General features: G+C 37.0%; 1 long non-coding RNA gene across 1 annotated transcript; it reads right to left on the bottom strand.

Moving 5' to 3' along the window:
• Nucleotides 1-555: 555 nt before the first annotated feature.
• LOC309609492 lies at nucleotides 556-16,560 on the bottom strand. The gene is made up of 2 exons (XR_014233435.1): nucleotides 8,825-16,560; nucleotides 556-8,783 (listed from the first exon to the last, which is right to left on the bottom strand). It is a non-coding gene; the product is annotated as an uncharacterized lncRNA (long non-coding RNA).
• Nucleotides 16,561-16,934: the final 374 nt, after the last annotated feature.

Genomic DNA, 16,934 nt, shown 5'->3' with positions numbered 1-16,934 from the left:
AAAACAAATATGTCCACTATTATTGACACAGTTAAGGGCTGCAACTATTGGGCATACTATGTGTATACATGCAATTCTCATTGTCAACAATGGGACTTTCAAGTGTTGAAGATTTCTCTGTGAATTTCATTTGAGCCCGTTAAGTAAGTGGCTTAGATGAAGGGAAGGTAGTCATCTGAATGTTTAAATGCCTAGAAGATAATTTTTTAAATTTTGTAATTGTCTTATAATAGTTTAAAAAGATCTGCTTACCTATTACAATGGAACCACCCAAAATCTGATCATATGGCTTATTTTGTTTTGTTACTTTGCTAAAAAACATTGGTCTCACATAGTTATCATTCTTTTCTTCTCATCATAAACCAGAGTTCTTTCATTCTTCCACTGTGTCATAAAAGATTCAATAAATTCTGATTTGCATTTCAAATTCCACTCTTTTTTTTTTTTAGAAGGACATCAGATTAGATGACAATTACATCACTAATCTCTTTAGCAGTGACAGTGGGAAGCCAAGCTCAAACTCTTTCTGACTGAAGTCCTAAAGAAGGTCATGTAATCACTAATAGTGATTTTGTGTGTGTGTGTGTGAATTCTTCATTTCATTTTTATTAATTAATATGTGCTAATTTAAACCATTTGCTTTGGTTAGATGTTTCAGACTACTTGTCTCCTTCTTCTTTCATTAAGAAATGTGTGTCTTTATTTTTGCTACAAAAAAAGGAACATTTTCAGTGTTATTGGCCCCAGTAACTTTTTTTTGTTAATGATATTCTTCTAGAAATTTTGCATGAGAATAATTACCTCAGGTAAATATCCAACCATTTTGGAAAGATCTTTTTCCATTTTGTTTTTGTTGTTTTTTAAACAGTTGAAATAACAAATATCTTAAGTACTCATATGTGGCTGTATTTGTGTTTATACGTGTGTGTATAAATTTATAAACATAAATATTTATAAACATTTTGATGTCTAGTGCTAGGGAGAAAGAGAAATCTAGCGCTTGAATAGATGTTTGGTGAATCAATCTTCACTATTCTAGATTCCATGTAATGTTTTCTTCTACTTTCAAAGACTTGTCATAGTTACATCTGATTACATTGCAGAAACTATACACAGTTACAAAAGTTCCATTTCTGATAATTAATAAATATTGCTTGACTCTTTAAAGAAATAAGCAATACAAATTCACATAGAAGTCATTTTAACAATTTAGTATAGATTTTAATAAAGTGACTATCAAATATTATGATACACATATACAGGCAACAAATAGAAACTAAAGAGAAAAAAGTATGTAAAGGAAGTAATATAAATTTCTAAACTATTTAGTTATGTTATATTCAAGCAAAATAATTTTCTTTTATGTGAAGAGTGGAAATTTTATGTCTGAGGTTTTCTGAACTTTATCAAATTATTTGAAATTCTAATTATTTCATTAAATCACAATTTTACAGTGTTTGAGTTATCCATTTAAGAGCTATTAACCAATAATTATTTTTATATTACATTCAACAAATAAAAGTTTACCTTAGAAAACATAGGGATAAGGTTGAGTGAAGAAGTACAACCACATCACAAAAACAAAAAGTATAAATGCCATTTCTGTATTTTTAAATCACTGTATCTGCTTTGACTGCACTGGACCTTGTAGTTAACCCAAACAGCTATTATGTACACATATTGTTTCAAGTACAAAATGGGTACTTAATAAACACTTGCTAAAATAGATTAAGGGGAAAAAAGTCAATAAATTATTTAACTTATTGTGATCAAGAAATTCCATTATTATAACAGATTAATCTGGCTAAATTACCCCAAAGTATTGTTGAGTTGGTCATGATTTAAATTCTGTGTAATTCTGTATGTGTGTGTAGACACAAGTTTAGAAAATTTTTAAAACAGTATCAAAAAAAAATTCAAAAGAAAAACAACATTTACAATGCAACATGGAGATGTTTCCATGTAAATTTAGTACAAAATGCCTGTTTGCATTAAGGATTGTGTAAATACTTAGGAAGGAAGAAATAAAATTTAAAAATTGATTAAACCAATGAATAAATATTCACTTGACAAAAATAGCTGATACTAATGATGAAATAAATAGTAACTTTTCTTGATAAAGAGTTCTTATATTCACACCAGTATAAGACTAGGTAAATATTTCTTTTATCCCTCCCCCTTCCTGTATAAATTCTTTATTTTGCACATTTTATAAGAGTATAAAAATAAATTTTCAGTTACTATTTTGATATATTACTGCATGATAAAATAAATTTCTGTGCTAGAACTGAATTCTATGAATTGTCTGTGTTAATTTATATATATGTATATATAAATACCTATTGATTATGTGACATGTGTAATAAAGATGAACCTGTGTGATGAACTGAAACTAACATTTTTCTTAGAATAAGCCTGATTATAGAAAAAATATCAGCAGTGAGCTCACAGTACATAGATTACTCTCTAGGTGTTAAAAGAGCATCCACAAAGTTGTCTCTGCTGAAACCAGAGTAGCTTAAAAAAAAAATCTGTGCCATTATTTAATGATACCCATTCATACAGATATTGAGAAACAGTTCTTTGATATCTTCTAATTAAACAAATATCCAAATGTTTGGTGTCTTGTGGACCAAACAACTGAATGATTTGGCTGAATTTTCCAGGAGGATGTTTGGGCATTATGTAGACACAATCAATGAATTACTCTTAAAAGACCTGGATAAGTTCTGGAAAATTATTTACATGCAAAAGATAATGGAGTTCTATATGACTTTGTTACTACATGTGACATTATCTGAACAAATTCCAGTCTGGGGGAGATTAAAATTTTTCTAATTTTCAGGAAAAAAAGTGAATAAATACATTTTTGTTCAAAATTGTCTCCTCTCCTTTAATGTAGCCACTAAAAGAGACCAGAAAATGTCTCCTAGTGGAAAAATAGACCAAAGGGAGGACATAGTTGGCAAGCAAAAGAAGAGATCGTTGACAGGGCATAAACAGAAAAAAATTCCAGAGACAAAAAGAGTGTGGGAACAGCTAGTCATGGATGAAAGAGTATGTGGGGATTATACAAACTTGGAGAAGACGGAACTGTACTGAAACCAGACCACGTCCAACTCCCAGATCTAAAATCTACACGTTCACTTGTCCTGCTGTCCTGGAATTTCAGTATTCTAGACATAGCTGTTACCATGCTGCTTTGAAAAAAGTACAGAGAGGTAAAGCAGAGTATGAGTTTCATTCACTGAATTAATCAGAAAGCTTTTGCCTAAATAGTACCATTACAAGTTTAAGAAGACATCATTTCAGATGCATATTCTTAGGTAGAGGCAAAAGTAAAAAAGTAAGTTTTGGTTAAGATGCCACAAAGTCAAAAAACTATTTTAATGCAACTCCAGCTAGTCACTTTGTAATTTTTATGTGCATGTAGATTTAGATAGAAAAATAAGCAGCTAGAGAAAGAGAAGCCCATCCGTTGTGACTTTAAGAGAATTTAAGAAATTAGACTCAGAAATAGATTTATATAAACAGACTATCTTGGTAATTTCTGTTTTCCCAAAGAAGAGTGTTAGATTTACATATGTATTATCCACATCCCTTTTCACTCTGTAGAAAGAGCTGAGCACTAAAAGTCATCTTTTAAAAACCAGAGCTTCTGGTTTTAAAACTGCCACCATCAACTAACCACCAATCTTTCTCCCGAAAGTACTGCCATCAGTTTGTACTTACCAAAGTCTATTATATCAATATATCTCAAAGGCAAGACCTTTATGCAAATAATAAAGAAATGCAGTGAAAATATGAAATGAAATACTATATGAAAAAGTTCTATTTGGTTACCCATAACCCTTAGCAACTTTCTTTTTAAAAAATAAGCCTTTTTCTTATTGTCTTAAATTTATATTTTTGTACTTAAGACACCTAGGGAAATTAGTAGACAATTGAATGCCTTAACCCAGATAGCAGAAAATATGTGGAGCCCTATTCTAGAAAGCTGCCAGAAAAAAATTCTGAGAAGTATAGTTTATTACAGTACTCAACAGTATAAAAGAAATATATTAGTTATAAAAATAATAATAATACTGAACATATTGAACTGATTTTTAGTATAACAGTTTCAAATGTTTTCAACCAGGAACTACTCTGACATTCACCTAAATTTCATAGACATTAGTTTTTGTTTCATTTGCCTTTCATACCCAAAGGCCAGTGCTAAAATAACTCCAGACTCAGGTTCTCTATATCATCTTCATCTGTGTTCTCTAAAACATTTGTTCTATCACCTATTCTACCTACATCCCTTATCCATCAAAAGAACTATCCATCTCATTCTCATTTGTACTACATTCTCACTATGTTATCCTTAAAATCCATTCTATGGAACCATTTTCTATGTGAAAGTGTTATAATTAGATCCTTCTGGTTCATTTGGTAATAAACCCATCTGGATTTGATCCAACATGTACTAGTTTTATACCAAATCTGACCTATTATGGCTAGAATTACACTAAGGATCCTTTCCACATTCTTTCTTAGGATTTTAAGCAGTAAACTATGAAAACTAGTTTACATAAAGATAATTTAGTTAAAGAACATATTTTTAGGTGTGACTTTCCTAGAGGAGAACCAGGAACAAAGACAAATAATCTGGTTTGGTTTCTCCTGCTAATTAGAATGGTAACTCTCAAACTATTTTGACCAGTTCTCATTTCAACATGGCAAATGGCCCTGAAACTCATTTATATTGTCTGTTCTTAATTCCCACTGGAAATTTTACTCCATGATAGAAATGAAATGTCACTCACTGTACAATTAAATTTTGGGGAAGAGGTTAGGGTTAGGTGATACGGATGATTCATATATAATTCACAATACCTATTTTAGAGTCAAGTTATAAGATTAGAAGACAAAAGAATTAGTGATAAAATTGTGCCTTGCTACCCACTATAGAATTAAATAAGCAATACACAACAAAGTGGATAACGATGAAGTTAAACCAGAAGGAACTTATAATTAAAAGCTCAGAATAATAATTAAAAAGTCATCACCAACCCAAGACAGGCTTCACAGCATTCATGCAAGCAACCTTCCTAAGGACGGTGAAAGTGCCACTTATCTCTAGAAGCTTCTCAGAATCGTCAAGCACTGTGTGTCAGAGACTATTTAGTAAAGAAAGAAATCCAGCAAATCTAAGACTATACACATTTTGGCTTATAAACACCAAATCATGGAACCTTGAATAAATTACATATTATTTTGCCTATAACAGGGCTTTGTACATTGAGATGAAATCCTATAGAATTGCTTGTCATTGATCCAAAAGAACAAAGGAAGACCCTAACATCACTGCAGCAGTTTACAGTCCATCAGTAGACCAAGGAACTTAATTTTAAAAAGAATCTGCTTGAGTCCTGAGCTCCTAAAAAAGTAGATGTATGTTTAGTTTGATAGTTTAAAATTTTGTCAGTAATCATAGTGTGGATCATTGGATGACAACTCTTTAACCATGTACTATAACTCACTTTTGACTCCCAGATACACATTTGTGTTCAGGATATCACTGGATCAATCTGCACCCCTGTAATTGTCTAAGGCTAATGAGAGGTGTGCTTCATAGATAAATGAAGGGTACCTGCTCAATAAAGGCCAACTAATGTCATTTGAAATCCTGATAAAGATTTTTCTATAGTTTGATACAGAAACCGGTGAGAGAATTAAGTCATAATAAGTGACAAGATAGCACTGGCATTCCAAGCTCAAAGGAGTCTGATTGTCATTTAGGTTGTGAGCAGCAATTTAACTTCCACAAAGCAACTTCATCTGTCCATTAAATTAATGATCTTAATTTAAATTTTATGAGTTTTGTAGTTTTTATTGACTTCTACTTGTAAAATGGTTTTTCTTATACATGGTATATAAAGCTGATAAGCACACAGAGTTTATATGTATTTTTATGTTTAAGTGTGTTTAAGTAATACTATAATAAGAATAATTAAGTCAAAGCTTAGGGTCATTAAGACACTTTGCTCTTAAAGGGGACCTATGCATTAGTGCCCTAGTTTGTGGTATAGAGAAGCAGCTATTTGACCTGGTCACAGTTTGTCCCAGCTAATCCCCAAAAGAACAAAACCATAGGATGAATGGAGCAGGCTGAACCTAGGGAGAAAATGGGCACAGAGATTAGGAAACATTTCTGTAGTCAGCTGGGAGGATTATAGTAGGGAACTGCTGAACAAAAAGCTTCCACATGCCCTTTGAAGATTTTTAGAATATTATCTCCAGGGAAACCCAGGCAACTGGCACTTCCTGGTTCTTCTAAAGAGTTCTATAAAGGCCTCAAAATGTTTTCCTCAAACTTCCAGAAATATTGCATTTTGCCAGTTCTCACTTGTCCTCACATCAACTCAAATACCAAGTCTGCTTACCTTCACACTCTCTTGCATCAGAATTTTCCGCACTATTTCCATTGTCACTACCATTGCCAAAACAATGATTTCTCCCTTAGGACACTGAAGGTAATTCCTCAAATGGTTCTTCAGTGTGAACTCTCCCTCCACGTCAATGCTTTTTACACACTGTTCAATATTCCCACAGCAAATTCAGATCATCTTGGTTGTCTTCTCTAAAATCCATGAATATTCCACATTGCCAATTAAATTAGGCATTCAGTCAATCATCCTGACATTCAAAGTCTTTTATGATTTGGCTTTATCCCTCTTCCCATGTGTGTTCCCCAATACTTCTTAAACTTTAACAACAGTAAGTTAGTGTTCATACCTACCATTTTATCATCTCTGTGAATTTATACAAGCTGTTTCCTTAAAGGAAACATCCTCTCTTTATACTTTTTCTCCTGTCATAGGATAGGCTCCCTAAGAAACTGACTCTGGGACTGTGAAATGTATACACAGGGGTTTCACTGGGCTGTGCTCTCTGGAATGATACCTGAAAAAGAGCAAGGGAAACAGTCAGAGGTTGAAGTTGCACTTGGATCAGTGGACTCAATTGACCCTACTGAGAACTTGGAAACTGCGAAGGTCTTTTAGAGAGTTCCCCAGCCTAGGTAAAGCAGATAGTCAGGCCTTTGTATCTCTGTATATACCAGTCACTGGATGCAGGCTGCTCTGAAAATGGGACATAGACTTGGCAAGGCAGATTTCTTAAACTAGAGGTAAGAGAGAAGGATGTAACTAGCTGTAAATAGTCAGCCAAGACTCAAGCAGGTCCTAAAAGCAGACCAGCGCACCACAACACATCCACTTCAGCTGACCCCTTGTGCCACTCAGACCTACTTGCTTCATGGAGCAGGTTCACCCTATCCAGGAAAAACTCCAGAATTCTGGATGGGCCCTTTTCCTGGGACAACTTACAAGAGGAAGGTTAGTGTGACAAAGTAGAGCCCATGACTACATTTGATACTCATTGTCCTTCTTCCAAAATCTGCTGTAGGTTATCCTCCCCCAGTCCAGTACTTCTGTTAGTTTAAGTAGGTCACCATGTAAGTGAACTAGATCCTAATATTTGAGGTGTCTGGTTCCCTGGTCACCACAAATTTATCAGATGATGACTGCTCCCTTTTCCTTTTACCACCAAGTTGTATAGGAGAGTACTAAGAGATGCTTCAGTGGATCGCCTGGGTGCCTAATCTATTCTTCTTTGCTCCCACTGTGTAACAGCAGCCCTACCTCCTCCTGATTATAAGAATGAGTTAACCTGCAAAGGTCACTATTGCTTTCCTTGCCTGTTGGTCTCTTGGCAAAAATAATCAAATGTGACTGGGTGGGATCCATCACGTAAAGTTTAATGGAACTCATGATATATCCCCTGATCCCCCTGTGAGATTTAGTATTTCTAGGCATATGGAGCCTAGTTACAGGTGTGGGAAGTACACACTTCCCAAGTAGGTCACTGCAAAAAATATGAAGTGAGGCCACTTATATTTCTACACCCTGATTCCCAGACATGCATTTCATCTTTTGGGGACATAGCACCCTATAATGGTCATTTATTTTATTGACTAGTGCATCCCATGGAATGATACTTATCAACACTGGGTATTATCAGCAAATTATTACCTCAGTTGTACCTTCAAGAGACTATTCAACCAGCAACCACTGGATGGTACAGTATACGATAGGACCGGAGTACTGTATCCCATAGCAATGTGCCCACTATCACATCTCTATTGCTGTAAAGTAGATTCATTGAGCCAAGAAAACGTTAAGCAGGATTCTATGTTGGTGGATCAAACACTCTCAGGTATTGGTGCTGCCTGAGGCTCAGATGCTGGAAGTGGAAACCCGTACCAAGAGCCTATCATGATCTCAACCAATATCCATCACAGCCCCTTCCAGAGTAAAAAGAATTCTGTGAAATCAGCTTGCCACTAATTTGGTGGTTGATCCCCTCGAGGGCTGGTGCCATATCAATGGCTCATCATTGGTTTCTGTTGCCAACATACTGGACTCTAAGTAGCAACAGTAGTTAGATTGGTCTTGGTAAGTAGGTGCACCTATTCTGGAGCTCCATCTTTTCTACCATGGCTACTCTGTTCATAAGCCCATTTTGGCAGCACTTAGGTGGCTGTTGACAAAAGGCTGACTGATGTCAACCAGCTGATTGATGCTATCTACTTGGTTGATTAGTAACTTTTCCATAGTGAATGCTCTCTGGTGGAAATTAACATGCATTTCAGAGATCACCTCACTTTATGCCACTCACATAGGACTATTCATATTTCTCTTCTCTGTTCTGAATACTGATTTCTCTTTTCAAGCCACCTAACCAATGAGCTGAATACTCATTTCTCTTTTCAAGTCACCTAACCAACGAGCTGAGCCAGTTGGCACTGTCCACAAGCCCAAATATATATTCTTAGCTGGGGTTCTTTCCACATAGATTGTTTGACTAGGGACACTGACCAAAGCTGTACTAAACGAGAGAATTTCCCTTTAACACACTGTTGGGACCATCTCTGAGTGGAGTTCTCCTGCATTTGTACCCACATTCCAAGCCAACCCAACTGTGAAACACAATCAGCCATTTTTCTTTTCTATCACCTGATCTAAAGGACACCCCCTCGTGTGGCCATACGTGTAAGCCTAAGGAAAAGGTGACGCAACTATGATAAATGACATGTGGTTCTGGGCAACCTGTTCAAGCCTGTTGTACCCCATGGCTCTATTCATACCCCATCCCAAATGAGTTATTTCCATCATATGGAGTATACCTGGGCCTGCCTGAACTTATAATTCAGTGAGTCTGCCAGCACCCAGCTCACAATGGGAATCTCTGGTCACACGAACATTTGATGTTTCATGGTCCCGTTCTCCATGTCTGCCAGAAGTCAGTAGCACACAAGGAGTTGTTTATTTGAATAGTGTATAACTCTATGCTGCAGATGGCATGACTGACTCCAGATCGCTGCATGTCTATATTATGATTCTCTTTTGGAATTTTACCCACCAAGATACCTAATACCAGAGGGAAGGCCAGATTGTATAGCCTAAGTGGCAAGACTGCTTGAAATGCAGCCTGGAGCATATTCCTTGCATGTGGCAGCTTTCCATGTAACTCAGTAAATGGATTGGAGCAATAATTCTGAATGTGGAATATGCTGCCTCCAGGACCTGAAGAAGTTTACCACATACCATATTTATTTCTTAGTGGTAGGAATATGAGATGCAACCATTTGTCTTTACTTTGGGAAAGATGTGCTGGCATGCATTGGACCCCTAAAATGTCACAAATGAGTCCGTTTCCTGAATCTTTGTAGGGTTCATTTCCAATCCTTCAGAGTGCACATACTTATAAAGGCCCTCAATGTACTTGCCACTTTTTGCTCACCTGCTCTGATGAACATGATGTCATCAGTGTAGTAGTCCAATGTGATATTATTTGGCAGGTATAGGTGGTCTAGATCTCTTCTGATTATATTTTGATAGAGAGCACAAGATATGAAGCAACATAGTAAATAAATACTTTTGTTCACCTTGTGAGAATTCAATTTGTTCTGGTCCATCTTGTTGATGGAGATGAAAAAGAGTACATGCTCCAATTCACTGGTAATATACCATGTGCCTGAGGCCATGTTAATCTTTCTAGCACAGACAGCACATTTGGCATAACAGCTTCAATCGGTGTTACTACTTGGTTGATTCTGCAAAGTCTGTTGTCATCTTCTAGGCTCCATCTGTGTTTCCATAGAAACTAGACTGGAGAATTAAATGGAGGATATTATGGGGACCATCATCCTTGCATCCTTGAAGTCTTTAATAGTTGCAGTAGTATCTGCCATTATTTCCAGATTGCAGTATTATTTTGATTAACTAATTTGGGTTAGGCCATTGAGGGAGAGGCTTCAGAGACTTCTGCTTGGCCTTTCCTGTGATGGCTCTTATTCCATAGAGGGAAGGAATCAGTGCAGTAGTTAGTTTTGCCAAATATCAAGTATGTCTCCTCTTGGGCCTCATATACTCCACTCTAACAGGTACCCCGGATATCAAGATTAACTGAGACCCTTTATCCAACAGTCCTCAAAATGTCTGAGTAATTCTCTTTTACTAGTGTACAAGGGCATGAGTTCTTTACGTAAAAAATTAGGGTGTTTGTTAGCTATTATACTTACTTGCTGAAGTATTATAGGGTCTTTCTTCCTGGGACCTTTTCTTCAGTCAGTGATGAGTCTAGATCTTAAAACAGGCTTAATTATAGAAACTGAGCAAGGGATATGATTTATTTATGTCAGTTTCCCTTGTCCTTCTAGTTATCAATTCTTTTTCTAAAAAAAATGACATAGGGACTTCCCTGGTGGTGCAGTGGTTAAGAATCCACCTGCCAGTACAGGAGACACTGGTTAAATCCCTGGTCCAGGAAGATTCCACATGCCACGGAGCAACTAAGCCCGTGAGTCACAACTACTGAGCCTGTATGCCACAACTACTGAAGCCCACACGTCTAGAGCCCAGGCTCCACAACAAGAGAAGCCACCACAATGAGAAGCCCGCACACCTCAATGAAGAGTAGCCCCTGCTTGCTGCAAATAGAGAAAGCCGGCATGCAACAACAAAGACCCAACACAGCCAAAAATAAATAAATAAATAATAAATAAATTTATACAAAATAAAAATGGTATATGTAAACAATATCCTTGATATCTGCCCACTTACCTAGAAAAACACATGTTCTATTAATCATCTCCATTGCTCTCAGCAAGTCAATATCTCCCCACATCCTAGTTACCACTCCAATCTTGCATCACAACTTCTCTTGCTTCTATTGTGCCTATTATTTTTGGGATCCTGCCATTCCCATTGTTATCAGGGTAATAGTTATTTTCCCAAATTAGCAGGCTCAGCATTTATCTGCTGGATTTATTATTGTGATTTGATCTTATTTATTGGTCTGGCACCAGGAGATAAGGTAGGGTTAGATGTAGAGGTTATGTATACTGTCTTGCAAAGCAGAGAGCTCAGTATCAAGCAGTAGCCTTTAACTGGGAGCAGAGGCCCACTTCCGTAGTCCCAGACAATTCAGAGAGCCTAAAGATTCAAGAATTTTAGAGCATAAAACCTTAACCCATTTTTCTCCTTGGCATAGCAAGTTTGCTAACATGGAGAATTCAACTTCCTCTGGAGATTTGTTACTCTTATAACTAAGCCCTGGACTGAACTTCAGCTTCTTCTGCCTTCAAACCCACAGAAGTTGAGAGTCTTTTTCACACTGTATGAGGAGGCCCCCTGGCTTTCACACTTAGCCTGTAATTCGTCATTACTCTCAGCCTTCCATTGGCTTTCTCCAATGTGTAGATTCCCTCAACACAGCCATCCAAGCCATGACACTTATAATTACAATTTCCCTCAAATCTCTCAAAACTTGAGATATTGCACCTGCTAGTTCATTCCCTTCCACCGATATCCTATACTACATGCAACTCACGACTGCTAAAAAAGGAAAGCTTTAACAATTGCCCTACTCTAGCATGTCAAGAGCTATCCATACCCCAGTCACCACCAGTGATGGAATCCTCATGGCCAGCTGGTCTGCCCAGCTCCAAAATTCCACTTTATGGTCTGCATCCTAGCACCATTCTCAGTACCAACTGATGCAAATTAGGTTCCCTGGAAACAGACACTGAAAATCAGAGACTTGTGTGCAGAGGTTTATTGGGCAGTGCTATTGAGAACAATTGTGAAGGCAGAGAAAGGAAAGCTGCAGTGGGCAGAAGGGGGAAGTTGAAATGTGACATAATTGCAGGTGATGACCTGAAAGCTCTGAAACTGAGATGATCCTTCGGAGTTTAGCTCAATCAAGGCAAAGGAGCCAAATCTTTGTGATGCCACACTAACTAGTTCCTGGTTAAAGGCTTCCCCTGGAAGGAGGTGTAAGTTTGGGAGAGACATGTTCCTTTCAGTCAAAAACAATCACTGGAGAGGGACACAGCTCTTAGCACCCAATATTCACAAGATCTTGGGGAATGAGTATCTTGATTATGAAGAAAGATTTGGGTGCTACAACACAGCATTCACTATACCATCTCTGAAAGCCCACATCAAATTCTATTCTTATTCCTCCGAACTAGAAATATTTTCATTTTTCCTCTGAACCCTCACTGAACTTTGCTATATATTTCTTATGACACTTTCTATCTTCTACTATATTTATAGATTAATCTCAGTTTTATATTTGAAATTTCTTTGGTCTGATTTATCTTTAAGTCTATTTCTGTACTTTCTCATTGTGTAATCAATATTTGTTTTACCTTGAAAACTTCTATGTATCTTCAGATCTCAGTTTACAAATCGTTTTGTCAAGAAACCTCTCCTAACACCCCAGACTCAGAAAGGTTATTGGTATTAACATCTTGCTTAACATTACATTAATTACATTTATACTTAATTTGTCACAGAAGTAGTTGCTGGTAGAAAAAAAAAAAATCATGAATGTTAGATCTAGGTCTTCTTTTTCACTGTTTATCTACAAAAATTAGCACCATGCCTGGTACATACTGGTTGATAAATAAATAGTTATTGAATGAGTGAAAGGATGAGTGAAGAGAAGACCCCCTTCAGAATGAAAGTCACTTGGTAAAGAATGGAAATTAACAGTCATTCCTAGATTGGTCCATGAGCTTACTTTCTTCCTAAGACTTTGCCAGGGTCAGCAGCACCAAGGGGGATGAGGAAATAAAAAGATCAAACTATTTCAAGCATTTTGATTACAGGGCAGAGCTGAGTGAAAGATTCAAGAGATCAATCATCTGGAAAACAATCTGAGGACCTTGAGCCTCTGAGGTTAAAGATAAGATAAAGAGTCATGAATGAGAGATGTGGGGAGTAAAATAATATTGTGGAAGCCAAACTTTGTCTTGTTTGCTCTTTCACCACATCCCTCCACCAATGAGGACTGCATTTGGGCCATCCCAGAACCCTTATACATAAGCCACCACGCTCTGATTTTAGAAAACAAAACCAATCAGAGTAATGTCCTTGTAGACTTTTTTTTCTAAGTTCCTTGACCAGATATTATTGTAAGCAGTAGTTATCACAAGTACTCTCTTTTTTAACCCCATCATGATCAGGGTTGACTCACAATATGTGTGTGTGTTTGTGTATATATATGCTTGTTTGTTGATAAATAAACATATATTCCATTTGCCAAGTGCCAATATATGTTATTTCATTTTAGTATTTTTTTTTATAGAAGATAAAATTTGGCATCAGAATATCTGCGTTCAAATCCTGTGTAAACCACTTGTAAAACAAGCTGTCCTAGTTTCCTCATCTCCACAACTAAAGATAATAGGAAAAGCTGCCTCAGAGTTATTGTAAGGAACAAATTAAGAAATCAATCCAAAAGCAATTTGTAGGTGTAGGTGATAACCAGCCCTATGATTAGCTGTGACAGGCCATGCTCAGTAAAGAACTTTGTCAAGGCATTTATTGATAAGGTTATGGGCTTCTACTTGTCAATACTTTATCTGAGGCAGGTAAAAAAAAACAAAACACCATCATAATCCAAATAATTGATTTAAGTACTAAAAATGCTTTAGAAGGAAGCGCTTAGTATTAGAAGGGTACTAAGCACAGGCACTCACTCAATGACTGGTTGATGTTCATGGAGATTAGGCCAGAAATTTGGGGGACATTCTCAGTTGTTGTAAAGTCAGGTCATTACCAAATACACTTACAATGTGTCCTTTTTACATTGTGTATTGAAATTTAGGAAAATAATTGGCTTACTTCTCCAGGTCAAACTATATATTCAGACCTAGTCTTAGTTTTCTCATAGCCAAATATAATCTTTTTTTTTTTTCAATTTATTTACCTTATTTATTTATTTTTGGCTGTGTTGGGTCTTCGTTGCTGTGCGCGGGCTTTCTCTAGTTGCGGCAAGCGGGGGCTACTCTCCGTTGTGGTACACGGGCTTCTCATTGCGGTGGCTTCTCTTGTTGTGGAGCACAGGCTCTAGGCACGCGGGCTTCAGTAGTTGCAGCATGTGGGCTCAGTAGTTGTGGCTCACGGGCTCTAGAGCACAGGCTCAGTAGTTGTGGCACACGAGCTTAGTTGCTCCACGGCATGTGGGATCTTCCCGGACCAGGGATCGAACCCGTGTTCCCTGCACTGGCAGGCGGATTCTCAACCACTGCGCCACCAGGGAAGCCCTGGCAGGCAGATTCTTAACCACCACGCCACCAAGGAAGCCCTAATCTTTATTTTTTATGTCACTTATTTATGAAGAAATTCTTAAGGTCCACAGGGTCCCAAGTAGGTTTCTGCTAAAGGAATCTTCGAAGTAAGTTTATGACTACAGGGAGCCCTTTACCTTCCTGACAGCATGGCTCTGAGTGCAGAGCACAGGCCAAGCGTCAGCACTGCTCTTTTCTAGCTCAAGCTCTTCCAAGTGGCACCGTGAGCTTGGGCATGCCACTTAACCAGTGCCTGTGTCCTCATCTATAAAATTAGGAATCTATTTCAACTAGCATTTATTGATCACCCACTACAGTCAAGGAATTGTGCAAGGAACAGATGGTTGTTCCAGGATATCTTTGACAGTAGCACAGATCCTAAAACCAGTGTTGCGCTTTTGGAATCTTGAAAATGATTCCTTCTACTCTCAACCCGTTTTCTGCATGTTTCTTCTTCTTCCATTCATTCCTTTGTTGAAGACAGGATATAAACACATATATGTACACAATCTACCAAGGCCCCACTTCAGGGTGTCTACAATGGCATTTCCTGTGTGTAGAAATTTCTTTCCATAGATAGTTCTGTCACTTGGACACTTAACACATTGCAATTTCAGTTCAACTGTCACTCCTCAAAAGTTGACTTGCCTGCGCATGCTATCTGAAATAATAGCTCCCTTTATTCTTTAATCATTTATCTAGGCTATTTCTCTTCATAATATTTCTCTATACCCAACATAAAGGTAACTGTCAAAGTCATCAAAAACAAGGAATGTCTGAAAAAATGTCACAGCCAAGAGTTGCCTAAAGAGACATGTAATGTAGTATATTGGATGGGATCTTGAGACATTGGGTAAAAACTAAGCAAATCTGAATAAACTATGAACTTGGTTAATAATTTTATATTAATGTAAGATATTAATAATAGAAAAACCTGGGTATGAGGAAGTTCTCTGAACTATCCTTATAATTTTTCTATAAATCTAAAACTAATCTAAAATAAAAAGTTTATTTTAAAAATGTTTTCGGGGCTTCCCTGGTGGCGCAGTGGTTGAGAATCTGCCTGCCAATGCAGGGGACACGGGTTCGAGCCCTGGTCTGGGAAGAGCCCACATGCCGCAGAGCAGTTGGGCCCGTGAGCCACAATTACTGAGCCTGCGCGTCTGGAGCCTGTGCTCCGCAACGAAAGGCCACGATAGTGAGAGGCCCGCGCACCGCGATGAAAAGTGGCCCCCGCTTGCCGCAACTAGAGAAAGCCCTCGCACAGAAACGACGACCCAACACAGCCAAAACTAAATAAATAAATAAATAAATAAATAATAAAAATAAAAGGAATTCCTTTAAAAAAAAAAATGTTTTCGTGTTTGTGTGTGTCTACTATTTGTTTATTTTCCATCTCCCTAGAAACTCTTGTTCACTGCTTTATCACCAGTCTTAGAACAATGCCTGGCACAAAACGGACATTTGATAAATATTTGTCTAATTAATCAATCAATTATTTGTGGCATTTATACCTCACACGAACCCTATGATGAGCTCCAAGATCTTAAGTAACATGTGCTAGGTTATACAAAGAGCAAGAGTTAGAACTAGGATTAAAACTCAGTTCAATCCAATTCCAGAGTTTGTGTACTTAACCAGTATTTAGGACTGAAAAAGGAAATCATATTACTACGTTTTTAATCAGTGTAGGTGCAGTAAGGAACCATGGAAGGTACTGAGCAGAGATAATAGAAAAGTGGATCTTTAAAGTGAAGAATGGATTAAGAAGGGCAGAGCCAGTGACGGGAAGGCCAATTTGAAGATTATGACAATGATACAGATGAAAAGAAATGAGACCTAAGCTAGGCTGTTATGGGAATAAAAAAACAGATGGGCACAAGATATTTTGATGTAGGGATATATAGGACTGACAAGCGTTTCAAGGTAGTGAGCAAGAAGAAAAAATGGAGATTAAACTGAAGGCACTGATCTGAATGACTAGAAGAATGTTAATATCATCAGTTAGAATGGGGAATAGTAATTTCTCTCTGACCTTCCTATATATTCACATGTTTCATTTGGTTATCATAAGCAGTAAATGAAATATAAATATAGAAAACAGAAATCATTTGAAAAAGTTAAAAATATTAGATAAAATATAAATTATTTTCAAAGTGATTTTTTTATTTAAAAGATTTCTAAATGAAAAACTAAAACAACAGAGTGTATTATGCCATCTTAGTATATGCGTTGCTTTATCTGA

Source organism: Balaenoptera borealis (assembly GCF_965194805.1).
Source record: "Balaenoptera borealis genome assembly, chromosome: 1".
Lineage (NCBI taxonomy): Eukaryota > Metazoa > Chordata > Mammalia > Artiodactyla > Balaenopteridae > Balaenoptera > Balaenoptera borealis.
This window is presented reverse-complemented; position numbering and strand designations above follow the sequence as displayed.